Raw genomic sequence first — 18,592 nt, 5'->3', positions numbered from 1 at the left:
TAATAATTTGGTTAAGATTGTTCAAACTATTAGTCGGTTTACAGCAGGTACAAACTCAAGTCAAGTATTCTGTTCTTCCTGATGTTTATTCTATTTTCTAGGTTTTCAATTATTTGCACCAAAGATTGATACATTTGCCCAGACTTGTAAAAATCACATAGATATTTGTTTATGAAGTTGAAGTAATAAATATTTTCATGGCTAACTCTAAAGAGACTGTTAAATGTTCTATGAAATGTTTCGCTTTTTCTGACGGTGCGACTAATTGATGATGCGATTATTATTATTATTATTATTATTATTATTATTATTATTATTATTATTATTATTATTATTTTACAATTTGGTTTAACGCCGCACCGACACGCACAGGTCTGGTGGCGACGGTAGGACAGGAAAGGGCTAGGAGCGCGAATGAAGCGATCGTGGTCTTAATTGCCCGGTGTGAATATGGGAAACCACGACGGAAAACCATCTTCAAGGCTACCGACAGTGGGGTTCGAACCTACTATCTCCCGAACGCAAGCTGGTAGTTAAGTGACCCAAACCACTCACCCACTCGCTCGATTATGCGATGATTATTCTACCCATGTCGCAGGAGGGAACCTGGCGTTGGCTACTTCTGATATACAGGTGTTCAAAATGTACTCAATGATTTCTCTCATTTCTTCGTGAAGAAAACAGGAAATAGGAGCGCGATATGTCAGCCGGATCAAAAACCCCTTGCAAAAATATGTCACTAGAATAGGAAATATTCTATAAGTATTTAAAATTCGCACTCAGACTTCATATCGCTGTTGTGTTAGTCACGTTCGTTACCGATGAAATTAAAACTAATGAAAATTAACTTTATATCTCTGTCATAATTATCGTTGATGTGTCTATTAATAGGTATCACGTTCAGGTGATATGATGGAAAAGTTTTATCTATCTGATTTTTTCCCGGTCGTTTATCTCGGAAGCAGACAATGTATTACAATGGATACAACGATTATACCATATTTAAAACATAATATATACTTGTATTGTTCGTGCTATCAGTCTACAAACGACTATGATTGACAACTGCTTCTTCCTAAATTAATGCCATATTGAAGAATATATCTTGCAGTAATTTTCAGATGGCTTAACGAGGTAAAAATGCTTAACGGAGGCGGTGAAGGCAGTCGAAATATAGAAACATAATTTCAACGTCTAGAGAGTCTCATGACACGGAGATTCACTAAGCCTGAATTAAAAATGAGCACTAGGTTATTTTGTGACTGTAAAGGAGGCCGGTCACAGAGCTAAGTACTGTATCTTACTAACTACCGACATTGCGGGTAGTGAATGCCCATCTTACACTTCTCCCAAGATTTTCACCGCCTGCACGGAAATGGTTCGGTTTTGGCTTTCATTAAAGAGGAATGTGATCGTGAAACCCCCAGCAAAGTTTGACCTTGTCTTCACTATCTGACTCAAGCTCTCCTCTGTGATTGTTTCATCTCTCGATTTGAACAAGTTTGGTCCCTTTTTGCTGGTATTTTAAAATATTAGGCCTTCGAAGGGCGGTTGATGTCATTCGTATGGACATAGGTTAGACTCCCAGGTTAAAAATATAGTTAGCTAGAAACGAGATTTCTAGTTCTACCGAGAATCACGGCTCTAGGATTCGCTCATTTTAGGAGAGAAATGAATACCAGCTTAATGGTGAGGAAACATGTAGCCACGTATTGTTGAGACTTTACCGGTATGGAGGATAATCTGTACATAGCGACTATCAAGTAACTCTCCTTATTATATTTTAAGTTGAGTATATGTTCTCCTTCTGCGCCAGTCTAATAGTATCAGGGTACAGTTGCTGCTTCTTATCTAAAGGTGTCCTACTCGTTGGCTGAACGGTCAGCGTACTGGCCTTCGGTGCAGAGGGTCCCGGGTTCGATTCCTGGCCGGGTCGGGGATTTTAACCTTAATTGGTTAATTCCAATGGCACGGGGCTGGGTGTATGTGTTGTCTTCATCATCATTTCATCCTCATCACGACGCGCAGGTCGCCGACAGGGGTCAAATAGAAAGACCTGCACCTGGCGAGCCGAACCCGTCCTGGGATATCCCTGCACTAAAAGCCATACGGCATTTCATTTTTCATCTAAAGGTTTCGGATTCGATTCTCGGCTCGTCTGATCTCGGCTGGTCTGATGACTGAAAGATAATTTTCTCAGCTGAAGTTATATCCGATATGAATGTTTTCTTTCAAGTTGCTTCACGTCGCAACGACACAGATAGGCATTATGGCGACGATGGGACAGAAAAGGGCTAAGAGTGGGAAGGAAGCGTCCGTGGTCTTAATTAAGGTACAGCCCCAGCATTTGCCTGATGTAGAATGGGCAACCACGGAATACCACCTGAATTCAAAATCTCCCGAATACTGGATACCGGCCGCACTTAAGCGACTGCATCTATCGAGCTCAGTGATATGAATGGCATCGAATGTCGTCAAAATATTCAAGTAAAATGGCGGGGAAGTCAACACGCTGTTCATGTGACACTCCAGTCTTTGTGGGTCATCTAGCACGGTAGTAGTCGTATTGGCAGGTGAATGTCGTAAAATGGTTGTACGCGCGACGCTTTCTTGCGAAAGCTGAAGCATCTTGCATTATTATTTGTTTTTCCTCTTCCATGGCGTCCGCCTCCTTGGCTGAATAGTCAGCGTAGTGGCCTTCGGTTCGGAGAGCACTGGGTTCGATGCCCGGCCTGGGCGAGGATTTTAATCGTATATGGTTAATTCCACACCATGCACAATGCTATTTCTATGACCTCCGTTCTCCTCCCCACATACACCTTACCATCAACATCATATTAAGACATTTTGAATTGTAAATGTACGCATGTCTTTTGGACGTATAAAAAGAAACCGACTACTTATTATTTAATTCCATTCTTACTATTGTGAAATTTGTAAGCAAAAAATGTATAGTCATTAAAAACAATTTGGGAAAGGATGCAGTAAAATAATGTACTCTGCTGACGAATATTACGACCACAGTTGAGTCGATGTACCAATTAACTTTTTAAAAGGTGAAGTAATTCTTTCTTTCTGATATCCTTCCTTGTTTCCCTTCATTTCTTTCTTGCGATTTTCCTTGACTTCAATACCTTTCGTTTCCTTCCATACAGTTCTTTCGCTCCGTACTTGACTCTCCGTTTTATTCCTTCTTTCTCTGTTTCTATTTCCTTTCATCCATCCTTCTCTCTCTTTTCTTTCTTTTTCTTTCTCTCCCTTATTTCTTTTACTTCTCACCTTTTCTTCTTTTCAGGCTCCTTTCTTCTCGATTTTCTCTCTCTTTTCCCTCTCATCTTTTTTTATCTTTCCTACTATAATTCTTTATTTCCTTCACTTCTTTGTTGATTCTTCTTTCTTTCTTTCTTTTTTTCTTTCTTCCTTCATTCTCTCATCCCTTTCCTACTTTTTCTTTTGCTTTCCTTCCTTCCCCTAAATGGTACTTTTCTTTATTTATTTTCCTTCTTTCTATTTCCTCCCTTCCTTTTATTTTCCTCTTCCCTCCTTTCTATTCCGGTTTTCATTGTCTTCTTCCCCTACTCCTTTTTGTTTCCTAATTTTCTCCCTCCTTTCTTCCATTTCTGCCCTCATTGTATTTTTCTCCATCCTTCCTTCCGTCCTTCCTATAATTCCTCTTCTTCTATCCCTCTTTCACTTATTTCATTTCTATTTTCACTCCTCACTTTCGATTGTTTATTTTTCTCCCTTAATCAATCCGATTCCTTTTTACTTATTAAAAATACTACCCCTCCCCATTGCCACTCTTTTTCTCTTCTAGATTTTTCAAAAATAAAAGGAAGCTTGTAGCTTTACGTGCTTGTTCGTATTGTAATTATAGCCACAGGACATCCGAACCATAAGGACACTACAATTACAATATGTTCATAGGCCGGAATTCGACCCGTGACTGCTTTTGTGACAAGCCACTCGGGCATCACACTCCCCTCAGCAATCTTATCTGTGGTCTCTAGTTTCTGAACATTTTATGTAGAACTTATCTTGTGTTAGAGCGACAGGAGTTACAACCAGCTCGTCTTATCGTACAACCATCTGAACCTAGATCTAACGAGGAACAAGATGCACTTGTAATTTAATAGGATATGAGGAAAGTGAAATGTGACCCAAATAACCAGCAGAAGGAAACAAAGAGAAATGATTAATAAATTGTTTAGAAATAATCCTTTCACTTTCATGCACTAATTATGCACCAAGAAGTCCTCAGAGACGCAGGTGTGCTATGACCATATTACTTGGCTTTCTATCTGCGTGTCTCAGAGCTATTTTCTCTCTTGATTACTGACCAAAATGACGGATCTTTCCACTTTATTACTAACATGCCCGTTGTGTTACTCTTACATCATAGAGTTAGTTCTTATCTTCAGTATTCAGTGTTGGAGACGAAAATACATTTTGTCTCAATCTGTTTTTTAAGGTCAGTGTAATGGCTACGATGAACGAGCAGTTCACGTCGGCAGTACCCACTTTCGAGTCCCACTATCGCCCATTCTTGAAATAATTTTCAGTGGTTTCCTGTTTTGAATTCCAGGTGAATAGCAGAACGGTACCTTTTGACAAGGTCATGACTATTTACTAATCAGTTTTTTGCCTAACCCATCCTTATCCTCATACCATAAGAAGACCCAGTTTTGTGACTTTGCATTCGGGAGATGGTGGCTTCGAACCCCACCACTGGCAGCCCTGTAGATTGTTTTTCAGTGTTTTCCCATTTTCACACCATGGAACTGCTGTGGCTGTACCTTAATTAACGCTACGGCTACTTTCTACTCGCCCCTAGACCTTTCCTATCCCATCGTCGGTGCGATGTAAAACAAATTGTAAAAAAAAGACCCATTTTACTGACTCATCCCCCATTTATAATTACATTCCGGATAAGCACTCCATAGGCAGAGAATTGTCACTAATAAATCTGAACTTGTTTTGGTTTATTGTTGTCCATAAATGATAAATGTATGTATGTTTAGTCCTCAGCCCGAAGGCTGGTTGGATCCTCAACAGCTCCACCGTCAGCTGTCATAGATGGCCTAGGCATCACTGAAGAGGCGTACTAGGGAAATGAGGAGTGAGGTAGTTTCCCGTTGCTTTCCTCACCGAGCCAGAGGTTGTTATCACATATCAGTCTGTCAAGCCCACTGAAATGCATGCACCAACCAACCCTATGAGCAATATTTTCATGCCATTCATAGCAGGGACTGGCTGCAGAAGGAATGGCATTACTAGCATCACTCATACTTCAGCCACTTTCATTTTGTCAAAGCCAAGGATAAAGCTGAGACAGATCAATGAAAGTAACAAAATTGCTCTAGCCCATACCAGAAGACATAGTGCACTGTAAACACTAGGTCCGCCAGCAAAGGCATAAATGATAAATGTAGTACATATCAACATCGTTATCAGTTCTACTTTTCCAGATCATGCCGGAGCGGGATGTTAATGTTATCTTCCTCTATCCAACCACCATTGCTGCTCTCAATTGTGTTACAATCCATTAACCTTCTTACTATGCTCTGCATGGTCGATTCCAACCGCCTCAGTCTGGGCCTACAGTTTGTCCTTCTTCCTTCAGTCTTAGCTTCTGTCATTCGCATCGGTACCCTTCCTTCCTCCATCCCCTTACATTGTCCAAACCATCTCAGTTTATTTCATTCCATTATGTCTGAAAGATTTTCAGCGACCACATTTTTCCTGACATTCTCATTTCTTAATATGTTTTGTCTTGCTTTTCCTATCCATCTCACTGGCGTGGATTTTACTATCACGTCCTTTTATCAGAGTGCGGGTCTCTCATGGATATGTCACCCCGTTATACTTCCTTAATCTAAATTAAGTTCATCACACACCGCTTAAATATTTTCTTTGCTCTATTCTTTTACAGATTCCCAAGTGCAACCTGAATCCTGCATCAGTTCTCTTCTCAACTACTTAATGATTTCCACAATGTCATGGTCTTATTCCCCAGTTGTCCGACTCGTTGGCTGAACGGTCAGCGTACTGGCTTTCGGTTCAGAGGTTCCCGGGTTCGATTCCAGGCCGGGTCGGGGATTTTAACCTCAATTGGTTAATTCTAGTGGCTCGGGGGCTGGGTGTTTGTGCTGTCCCCAACATTCCTGCAACTCAAACACCACACATAACACTATCCTCCACCACAATAACACGCAGTTAACTACACATGGCAGATGCTGCCCACCCTCATCGGAAGGTCTGCCTTACAAGGGCTGCACCCGGCTAGAAATAGCCACACGAAATTAAATTAAATCCCCCAGTTTTCTCTTGTAGTTAACGCTATGGTCTTGCTTTTCTCCATGCTTATTTTCATTCCTTAATTACCAATATTCTCACTCAGTTATGCTAAAGGTGGAATCTAGTGCCGATCTTCCAAATATTCATTTTTATTGTTTTACATATTGGAGTAGTAGCACCTTGAATGGAATTGCTACCCCATGGCCACCAAAGAGAAATGGGCGACTTGGAAAACTGTTAACAGATTAAGAACCGAAGTTCTAGATTCTGTCCTGTTGGACTATAACGAACGACCTAGTACTATTTAACCGGAATTGAGGTTGCTAAATTCTGGGCAGAAACTACCTAAATTTACGAGGTATATGTATACACACTGTTTCTTTAATGTTTGTTTTTGGGTTCGTTTCATATTTAGTAAGCGTATTTGTTCTCTACGGCATGGAGCTATTATTCTTTATTATTATGATTACAATATACGTATACATTTTACCTGTCGAGTGAGTTGGCTGCGTGGTTTGAGTCATGCAGCTGTTAGTTTGCAACCGGGAGATGGTGGATTCGAACCCCACTGTCGGCAGCATGCCCATTACATTTTATAGTACATTTTCAATCAATCAATACTGATCTGCATTTAGGGCAGTCGCCCAGGTGGCAGATTCCCTATCTGTTTCTTTCCTAGCCTTTTCCGAAATGATTTCAAAGAAATTGGAAATTTATTGAATATCTCCCTTGGTAAGTTATTCCAATCCCTAAGTCCTATAAATGAATATTTGCCCCAGTTTGTCCTCTTGAATTCCAACTTTATCTTCATATCGTGATCTTTCCTACTTTTATAAACGCCATTCAAACCTATTCGTCTATTTTCATATTTTACTTCATGGGAATTCGGAAAATCCTTATTAGCAATGGAATAATTTTGAATTACGTTAGTAAAAGTAATAAAGGCATCATTACACACGAATAAGTTTCATAACGAGCGTACTAATTTTGTTAGGAAATTATTCAATTATTTTGAGGAATGAAAATCTGCAAATGTCATTTTATTTTAATAGTGCCCCGACTCCTCTCAACATATTTTCAGTTTGCCCATAACTTGACTCGAAATATAACGCATGGAATCCCTGCATCGTTAGAACTGTACAGCATGTATCTCACATACAGTGTGTAACTAAATATGTGGGAAAACTCCGGGGATTCGATAGAGGACATTACAACAAGCAGAACATGTCTTATAAACGTATGGTTTATTTGCTTTCGTTTCCGTGTTACAGGCAGTGTTTACGGTGTACATAACACAGACTACTTCACTGTGCAGGTTGGTCATTTGTGTAGGGCACACAGGCCACTTGTACGTTTCGTCCCTATTCAAGTCTATGTGCATTTGTTTTGCATTCAAAGTCACGTGATGTCAGTTGCTTAGCAACGTTGTGATAGTACATATATCACACCCTTGCACTGTATGTAGAAGTTAGAGATATTATTGTCAGTATTCGATTTATTATTATTATTATTATCATTATTATTATTATTATCAGTATATCATTTGTATATTTTGTCATTATGTTTGTAAGCTGGGAGATATCCACATATATAGGTATGAGTAATTTGTTTTGTACCGAGAAAGCATTGCTATATTGGACTCTGGTCATTTGTATGACTCATGCGGCCATCCCAGTCTGATGAGTTGAGCTTGTTGTTGTACTAAGAAAGTTCTATGACTCATGTAAAACACCCGAGAGTTTGTTTATGTCTTGGGAGCAAGAAGAAGTTCAGGGCATGGTCTTGACAAGAGGATCACTCATGATTGGCTGGCAAGGATCAATCTCGGCGAATCATGTGAGACCTGAGGTCTTTATATACGGCGACATCACAGCAGAAGGGAACCACAACTGACACACTGTACGGGAATGAAGTAGTGCTGATACACGGTACTGGAATGAGACTGCTGCACCATACTGGACCGGACTTCAAACGTTCGTGGAACTTAGTCTTGTTATGTTCGTGGAAAGTGGCTGATCGACAAATTGTGGGGTGTTTACGCATTAAGTATTGTAGCACATGTGGCGGCTTGGCATTATATGTTGGTGAAAGCTATCTCAGACTTTCCATAATTTATGTTCAGGATCCACAAGCGTGTGTTACTCAAATGTATATATCTTTACAACAAGTGTTTAAGTCTGTGAACACAGTATTACTTGGTACAGTATGTGTGTGATGTTATAACTGCCGATTATGAGAATCGACAAGTCGTATTGATACAGAGACAGAGACAGTGAAGGGTATTTATCAACATATTTGTACATTGTTCATCGGACTATCTAAAAATGGTAACTTAGTTCTCGCTTTCGTTTTCCCACTGTTTTCATTATTGTTGTTGTTGTAAATATGGAGTCTTCCAGCAATCTCTTGTGTGTGTATTATATGTATAATTTTGTGTGTTGATGAGGTGCTCATACATGGATTTTGTTAAGAAAATAGTTAGCTATTTTAGAATCAGTGGAGTTATTGATGAACCTAGGCGCAGTTCCTATCTATTTAGTCGTTTTCAGGAGGTTAGGTAAGGCCTGCAGCAGATGTACCAGTACGCAGCATTATGTACACGCCCTGGGATATAAAGAATTATCATGCTCTATCAAAATTTGAGGGATCCATTCTGGTGAACTCTGGCACCCATACTACGGACATTTCGATTAAATATTTTTATTAATTTTATTTATTTCAAGTATTTTATTAAGTTTTTGAGTAATGTCATTTATTTACATATTTATATATTATTCATAATGTTATTTATTAGTATTCATCAAATTGTTACAAAGTAAACATTTCCACACAGGTTTGTTGGAAACCTTCCACTGGATTCAATTCAGCGCATGTGGTTCATGTATGATGGAACACCGCCTCAATTTGCTCTTGCTGCTAGAGCAATTTTACATCAGCGATTCCCAAATAAATGGATAGGGCGTCAGGGACCAACACGGTGGCCTTCTCGTTCTCTCGATCTCAGTCCATCGGACTTCTACTTATGGGGTCATTTGAAGGCCATTGTGTATGCCACACCTATTCATAACGTGGAAATGCTGTGTCAGCGAATAGAGCCAGGGTGTCAGCAGACACGACAGACGCCTGGAATGTGGGAACGAGTGAGACAGTCAATGATGCGGCACATGGACGCCTGCATTACAGCTCGTGGTAGCCATTTTGAGCACCTTGTAAGTAGTAAATTACACTTTATCAACACAAATGACCAGCCTGCATAGTGAAGTGGTCTGTGTTATGTACACCACAAACGATGTCTGTAACACGAAAGCAAATAAACCAGGTGTTTACAGGCCATGTTCTGCTTGTTGTCAGGTCCTCTATCGAATCCCTGGAACTTTCCCACATATTTAGTTACAGCCTGTATATGTTTTGAAATATTTACAGGTTCATCTCTCAACAATATATTAAATGATCCCCTAACAATATTACATAAACCCAGAATAGTACTTTGGTATGTCAACAGTAGTGTCTGAATATATCCCTTCACACAAGGCTGGCTGCAGGGAAAGTCATATGGAGCACAACTGGGCTTAATCCACGTGAATTGTCAACTCCAAGTAGTGGGAAAAGGGCCAGGAAGAACAAGATGACATTTGTAACTTCAAGGGATGGGTTGGGAATTATTCAAGAAGCAGTTCATACAAATTGGTGGCCCCACGATTTAGGGTAACGAGCCTGTCTCTTACCCGGAGGTACCACGTTCGAATCGCAGCAAGGTTAGGGATTTTTGTCTTGTTCTGAGGGCTAGTTCGAGGTCCATTCAGCTCACGTGAGAACAACTCAGGAGCTATCTGACGGCGAGATAGCGGCTCTAGTCTAGAAAGCCACGAATAACGGCCAGGATGTTCCGTCGCACTGACCACGCATCACCTCTTAATCTGCAGGCCTTCGGACAGAGCAGCGGTCACTTGGTAGGCCATGGCCCATCAAGGCTCTAATGCCATGCACGGAGGGGGAGGAGGTTTGGTGGTCTTTAAAGGGTAAAATGGCCACAAGGTCCAGTATACGCTTACAACGACAGTTACGATGAGCAATCTCTCGCTTACCCAAATGTAAAGCCGAAAGGACGATTTTTTTTTTTTCATTTTTAAATTCTTTACGTCGCAGCGGCACGTACAGGTCTTATGGCGACAATGGAATAGGAAAAGGCGAGGAATGGGAAGGATATGACCGTGTCCTTAGTTTGAGTACAGCCCCGATTTTGGCTGGTGTGAAAATGGGAAACATCGGGACAGCATCTTCAGTGCTGCCGACTGTGGGGTTCGAACCCACTATCCTCCTATTGTAAACTGATATCTACGTGACGCAAACCGCGCAGCCATTTGCTCGGCAAGGACAAATCTAAAAGAGATAAATACAGCATGTAAATACCCTTCAGTATCCCAGTTATCTGTCTCGATAGAGCCATCCTGGTTCGATAGTAGGCTACAAAGTCCTTTGGTAATTTTCGGCAACCAACACGTTAATTCATAAGTAGTTCATTATGGAACATACAGCGAAGAATATTTTTGCTGTCTTAATTAAATAATTTTAAATGACTGGAGATTTCAATGGCATTATTTGCTTTCTCGTCATTATTTACTCATTTGAAAGCAGTTGCCTGTAATTAATTACGATCCTGTCACTGGAGTGAAGCCTCCATGGCTCAGGCGGCAGCGCGCCGGCCTTTCACTGCCGGATACCGCGGTTCAAATCTCGGTCACTCCATGTGAGATTTGTGCTGGACAAAGCGGAGGCAAGACAGGTTTTTCTCCGGGTACTCCGGTTTTCCCTCTCATCTTTCATTCCAGCAACACTCTCCATTAACATTTCATCTGTCAGTCTTTTATCATTGCCCCAGAGAAGTGCGACAGGCTTCGGCAGCCGGCACATTTTCCATCCTCGCCGCTAGATGGGGGCTTCATTCCTTCCATCCCTGTCCTGGACGAATGACTGGAAACAGGCTGTGGATTTTCCTGCCACTGGAATATAATTCGGCCTTTAAGAAAACTTTTAATAAATATATTTTAAGTAACGCATTTTAATTTGAAAGTAAAAGTATAAATTTTCTTTCGAATTTCCGCGTTCCAATATATTTTCTCATGACGACAATTGTAAATATCTATAAGTTTCATTCCCGGCTCCGTGACTAACTGGTTAGCATGCTAGTCTTTGGTCCTGGGGGCTGCTCTTGATTCCCGGCTGAGTCTGTTATTTTAACCGTTCATTTTTATTTCCTCCAGCTTGCCCCACAGTCTACTGGAAGCAAAACTGCCTATTACCTGGAAGTCCTGGGCTCGACTCTCAGCCTGGTCAGAGATTTTGACTTGGATCTGAGGACTAGTTCGAGGTCCATTACGCTCACGTGAGAACAATTTAAGAGACATCGGACAGCGAGATAGAGGCTGCGATTAACGGCCAAGACGATTGGTAATGCTGATCACGCACTACCTCGTAATCTGAAGATCTTTGGGCTGAGCAGCGGCTACTGGGTACACCAAGTCCTATCAACGCCTTGGCGAGAGGAGGGAGGGGGTGTTTTCTCTGGTTCAGAGGCTGGGAGTTTGCGCCGTCTTCGATATTAGATTTCATCCTAGGTAGGGCTCCATTCTCGCAGATGCGATGGTTACCCATGCCCTTTAGTATTCATGTACGCTAAGCTACTGTTCTGAGGGGCGGAAAATGAGTGCTCGGTTCACCCGAAAGGCCGTGGGTTCGATTCTCCGTCAGGAAGTTGAAACACCCACTTTCATTCACCATTATCCATTTCAACTTCTTTAGCTCCTCAACTGAGGTTGGCGTCTGAAAGGGCATCCGGTCGTAAAAGCATACCATATAAAATACATCCTTTCTTATCTGTTTTACGTCACACGAACACAGACAGGTTTTATGATGACGATGGGATAGGAAAGGGCTAGAATTGGGAAGGAAGTGACCATGGCTTTAATTAAGGTACAGCCCCAGCATTTGCCTGGTGTTAAAATGGCAAACTACGAAATACCATCTTGAGAGCTGCTGATAGTAGGGCTCGAACCTATCATCTCTCGAATGTAAAATACATCTCGCCTCATCCTCAGCCCCATATTAGGAGACGCGACTAAGTGTTAGACATACATAAATAGGTTCATTGCATAATAAACTAGTTAAAAACTGTACTATAATCATTAAGATATACGGGATCGATGGGATTAAGGCGAAATATAACAGTACCTTAAAAAAGAAGCAAAGAAAAGTCATCTCCGTACAGGCCATGAAGGTCCTTGGAGTAGTGGAAGGTACAGTTTCCACTATCAGTATCCTCGGCACTAAATAGGCGCCTTCGCCCCTAGGAATTAACTTGGTACTGAGCGAGGAAATAACGTTTCTTCGATTCGCCTTTACTGCCTCGCCTAGTCAACCCATCTAAAACACAAATGCACCTAGATACCCTACGTAGTCTTCTGGCTTAATTACATTAATCTGAATATTAATTAAATAAATATCAAGAGAACAGTTATGACAGGTTTTACTGCCAACACCGGTCACAGACCTCAGAATAACACAAATTATCGGGCAGCTCTTTCACACCGAATTGCGAAGTATTAATGTGTAAAAATGTAGAGAAGATGAAGAAAAATAACTTGTTCCTAAGCAATTAAACTTTTACACAGCCTAGTTCAAATATCAATGTTCGTCCCAGAATACGAAGATAAGACTTACCACGATCGACTATTAATTGGAAAGTCTAGGACGGATATACTCACGGTTGAGGTGTTGGACATCCGTGAGCTGAGGCCAGTCGACAAGAAAGTTGTGGCAGACCTTGGTTGTCCCGTCCCTCGGAGCTAAGTTTTCGCGGTTCTTCCACCTCGCGAATTCAGAAGGATTTGGTCAGGTTACGTGACGTCATGTTGTTGGGAGCACGAAAACTGGTTTAGTGGGTAACACGGCATGGACGATGTGTAGTAGTCGACAGGCTACGCTGCTTTCTGGGTCGAGAACTAAAATAATTATCGCTGTGTGCAAGCTCCATAGAAAAGGATAGGTGTTCTTGTGCTCAAGATAACGGAGATTGTATTTAAATGTCAAGAGAGGCGTATATGGAGCTTGTTGAGGGAAATCCATGGGCGATGCCAGCAAGTTCACTTTCAATAAAACTGGTTGAGTCACGGTATTGTGACCTCGTTATTTTCAGTTCGCCAAGAATGGACGAAAGTGAATGTGCATCAATAACTGTCCAAACATGAAACTGCTGAACGGCATGCCGCTAGATTAATTGGTCATTGCCATTATCGTTTCAATAGGAGCTGCTACTGTTTAGAATTATCTTCTGTTATTATAGTCAAAGGAAAGACGGATAAAGTGAAATAAATATCTATTAATACTTGGATTTTCTGATGCAAATAGTTTAATTTACGTGAACATATAGGCCTAACAATAATTTTTAGGTTATACTGACTACTTATATGATTTTCAGGATTACTTTCACGTGCCGGTAAATCTAGAAACACGAACCAGGCGTATTTGAGCACCATCGAATACCATCGCATTAAACTGGGGTCGAACCCCCACGTTGAGTTCAGAAAGTCACTGAGCAAGGCGAACACACAGCAATTACGGAAACCTGGAGTTTGGCGAGAACTTGAGTTCCTGGAACACTGTTCTACGAACGTCACGCTCATCTTTACCCGTCAGACAGTTGTCAACACCACCACCTACATCCCGCAGCATTTCGCGCGCGCGCGCGCGCGTGTGTGTGTGTGTGTGTGTGTGTGTGTGTGTGTGTGTGTGTGTGTGTGTGTGTGTGTGTGTGTGTGTGTGTGTGTGTGTGTGTGTGTGTGTGTGTGTGTGTGTGTGTGTTCCTTTTGCCCACACGTTGTTGGTGCCGCGAGTGAGATCTGTAGAGCACATATAGACTTATCGATTTTAATTTTTTTTTTAAGGTCGGAGGACATTCTCGTCACAAACCTCATGTGAAAGGTGTATTCAACTATTGCATGTTTCTGTGGTAGTGGAAACTCTATAGGAAAAAAATAATGGATGGAAAGTGCAACCAGAGAACGAAGTGAAAAAGAAGACTGGACCAAAATGGACAGAAGAACGAAAAAGGATCCACGGAGAAAGGATAAGAGCTGTTTGGCAACTCAGAAAACAGAATCGTTAGACATTTGCGTGATCCACTGAGTCCATACGTACATAATAATAATAATAATAATAATAATAATAATAATAATAATAATAATAATAATAATAATACGAAGCGAGTTGGCCGTGCGGTTAGGGTCGAGTAGCTATAGGCTTGCATTCGGCAGCCCTAAAGATGGTTTCCTGTGGTTTCTCATTTTCACACCAGGCAAATGCCGGGGATGTACCTTAATTAAGGCCACGGCCGCTTCCTTCCCAATCCTAGCCCTTTCCCAACCTTGCGTCGCCGATAACTTTCGGTGTGTTAGTGTAGCCTAATGGGATTTTATCAAGAGTAGGTTTTTTCATTACAAGGAGGGAATATCGGGAGAACCTCGAACCACAGGAATGCAACGTAAGAAAATCTCTGAAAATCAATGGAAAATGGCATAGGGCTGGAAGAAGAGAGCTGCTCATATTCGTAAATTTTCCAGGGGTTTCACGAACAGACACTTGCTTACAGTGTTGTTGGTTAAATCCGATCCTCTGATAATAATTACAGGGAGTTGCTTGAAATAAACGTGTTTCATTCCAGATGTAGGCCTACTCATATCCCCCAGGCTTCTACTTCCATAAATGAAACAGATCCAACCAAAAATTATGACAGTGTTTGCAACGAATGAACCTTCAGCCCATTGTCCAGCTAAATTAAGTACTGATAAACATTCTACTAATCAATTTGTGTCCCATATTATAATGTAAATAATAAAACATCGTCATGCCCCATTACAATTAAAAAAAAGCATTAAACAGTCGAATAGGCAATGGAAGCTAAAATAGCCCAAAAGGGCGAAAGTAATACTGGTCCCATTTTTCCGAAATGTACGGTTACAAGTGTAACCATAAAAGATAAAAGAAGGCATTAGCGCAAAATTCGGGCTCTATTGATCATTCATGTATATGGGCCCAGGTCTAAAATTTTCTGATTTTTTCTTTTTAATTATAGACTGGAGCAGTTATTCGCATAGAATATCAAGAAATTATTGGGAATTATCAAAGAGTGAACTGAAAAATATTCCACCAGAGGTTGCTTACAATTATATCGCAAACGTGCCTTAGTAAACAGAAAATAATTCACGACTTATGCCTACCCACAGCCTGTTTCCAGTCATTCCACTGGGTCAGGAATGGAATGAATGAAGCCCTCATCCAGCGGCGAAGATAGGAACTGTGCCGGCTGCCGAAGCCTGTCGCATTCCTCTGGGGCAAAGATGAATGGCTGAGAGATGAAATGATATGATATTAGAGACTGTTGCTGGAATGAAAGATGCCAGATAAAACCGGAGTACCCGAAAAAAACCTGATACACCACCGCTTTCTCCAGCATAAATCTCACATGTAGTGACCGAGATTTGAACCACGGAACCCAGCGGCGAGAGGCGGGTGCGTTGCCGCTGAGCGACGGAGGCTTATGACTTAAGCCTATACGTTCTTATAAATTACGAAGAAAATCACGTCATGACAGCTCTATACCATTTACATTATCTCATTCACTCCACCAATCATTATTATACCTCGGATTTTAGGTGGTAATAGGTTAGAATGCAAAGTAATTTGGTTTTGTAGGAAGTGTCATGCAACCCGTTGTACCATAATGTAGGAAGAGTAGAATAAATTCAAGGAGTTCTATAGGGTGTACCCCTAATATCTATGAAAATCTCATAGCATAATCGTTGTACAGTGTAGGGTATACTTGTTACTGACTTAAGTAAGTTTGCATTCTAACCTATCAGTACCTAACTATCCGGACTCTAATCATTATGTATTTAAGAGGAAATCTCGACGAGGCCTCTTAAAGGAGGCTAGCAAAGTAGAATTTCTGATGGTGTTGGGGGAGAAATTCTACAGCTTTGTACCAGACTCTAAAATCCGATCGTGAACACACTTGACTACTAACATAGGTGTGATATGATCATTGATCGTATGTTGGAATGAGTTATCCACTTGGGCTAGCGACCAGGAAGTACTCTTCCTCCTCCATACGATATTCGGAGGGGGTAGCCAACAAGCACGCAGCCACGGCAGACGCAAGGCAATTTTTATCGGCGTGACCGGAAATACAAAGTGCCGCGCCTGTCGAGAGTAAGCGGAGAGCAAGGTCCACGGAACCGGTGAGGCGAGACTCACAAAAGTATATATGATGGACATTATTCCACAGCAGTAGTTTCCAAACTGCAGTATGTGACACAATTTATAAAATACAGGAAGGAAATATGAAAGAAATATGAAATGGATTAGTTAATTGTTATTTTTAAGAAAAGGGCATTAATTTGTTAGCTGAGTTGCTTAAGCTGACATAAGTATTGTATATTCGAAAGGATATAGGTTCGCTTTAACGTCAGTAAGCTGAAAATATATTTTTTGCTATTGTGCTTTACGTCGCACCGACACAGGTAGGTCTTATGGCGACGATGGGACAGGAAAGGTCTAGGAATGGAAAGGAAGCGGCCGTGGCCTTAATTAAGGTACAGCCCCAGCATTTGCCTGGTGTGAAAATGGGAAACTACGGAAAACAATCTTCAGGGCCGCCGACAGTGGGATTCGAACCCACTGTCTCCCGGATGCGAGCTCACAGCTGCACGCTCCTAACCGCACGGCCAACTCCCCCGGTATTTGAAACTGTGAACTATTATCTATATTTCCTTTTAGAAATTAATAACCGGGCTGTGTGGCTCAGATGTTTGAAGCGGTGGCCTTCTGAACCCAACTTGGCAGGTTCGATCCTGGCTCAGTCCGGTGGTATTCGAAGGTGCTCAAATACGTCAGTCCCGTGTCGGTAGATTTACTGGCACGTAAAAGAACGCCTGCAGGACTGAATTCCGCCACCTAGGCGTCTCCGAAAACCGTTAAAGGTAGTTAGTGGGACGTAAAGAAAATAACATTATTATTAGAAAATACAGTGGAACCTTGGATTGCGAGCATAATTCGTTCCGTCAACATGCTTGTGATCCAAAGCGCTCGTATATCAAAGCAAGTTTTCCCATAAGAAACAATTGAAACGCGCATGATTCATCCACAACACAAAAATATTTATTCGCATACCACTTCTAAAACAAACTATAACGTTAAACAAATTAAAGTGCACATTTCCTTACAATAGAATCATTGTTGGTGTGAGGGAAACGAGAGATGACATGAAAAGAGTTACTGTGTAGCACGAATTTCACCACGGCTGTCTGTTGGTTCACTGGAATTGTTTTCTTTTCGTGCAACTTTAACGAAGAACCTGTCCAATGACTGTTGCATTTGCCTCTTTTTGAGGATTTCACAAGAAATGTGACATTGCATTTTCATTGAACTGATTCATCGCTCGCACTAGTACAGCCTTATTCGGGTAGAGTTTTTCTACAAAATTTTGCACCGTTTCCCACATTGTGCTCTTCTCCCGAATCTCAGTTGAAGTGAGAGATTCCTTTGACTTTTCCTCCTCCTCTTCTCCGGACGAGATCTCCAAATCCTCCTCCTGTTGTTCGCGATGCAGGTCCATCACTTAGTTGGTGGTCAGTTCCTGGCTATGTTCTTCCACCAGCTCTTGAATGTCCACGTCATTCACCTCCAGCTCATTGTCACCAACAATCCCCTCAAAGTCACGTCCAAGAACGCAGTCAGGCCACAGCATTCCCCAAGTGGAAGTGAGAGTTCTCTTGGTGATTCCATCCCAGGCTTCACTGATGATCTTCAGGCAGTTCACGTTGGGAAAATGATTGCTCCCAAACTCGCGGAGGGTAAGGTTTGTTACTTCGGTCACTTCGAAGCATAGCTGAAATAGTGCTTTGGTGTATAGCTTCTTAAAGTTCGAAATGACTTGCTGATCCATAGGCTGGAATAGTGGAGTAGTGTTGGGAGGAAACAACGTAACCTTAACGAAGATGAATTCCTCCAGTAAGTCGTCCTCAAGGCCTCAAGGCCTGGAGAGTGAGCAGGAGCATTGTCCATAACCAGCAAGACGTTGAGCGACAGATTATTTTCTGAAAGGTACTTCTTCACTACAGCACCAAAGACCTCGTTTATCCATTCGAGACGCGCACGGGGGAAGGGAAAACGTAGGCACACGTAACGCTCGTATTGCGGAACCTCACTCGCTTATCAAATTACAATTTATTTAAAATGTTTA

The sequence above is a fragment of the Anabrus simplex genome, chromosome 4, assembly GCF_040414725.1.
Source record: "Anabrus simplex isolate iqAnaSimp1 chromosome 4, ASM4041472v1, whole genome shotgun sequence".
Taxonomy (NCBI): domain Eukaryota; kingdom Metazoa; phylum Arthropoda; class Insecta; order Orthoptera; family Tettigoniidae; genus Anabrus; species Anabrus simplex.
The sequence above is the reverse complement of the archived record's forward strand: the minus strand, read 5'-3'. Positions refer to the sequence as shown.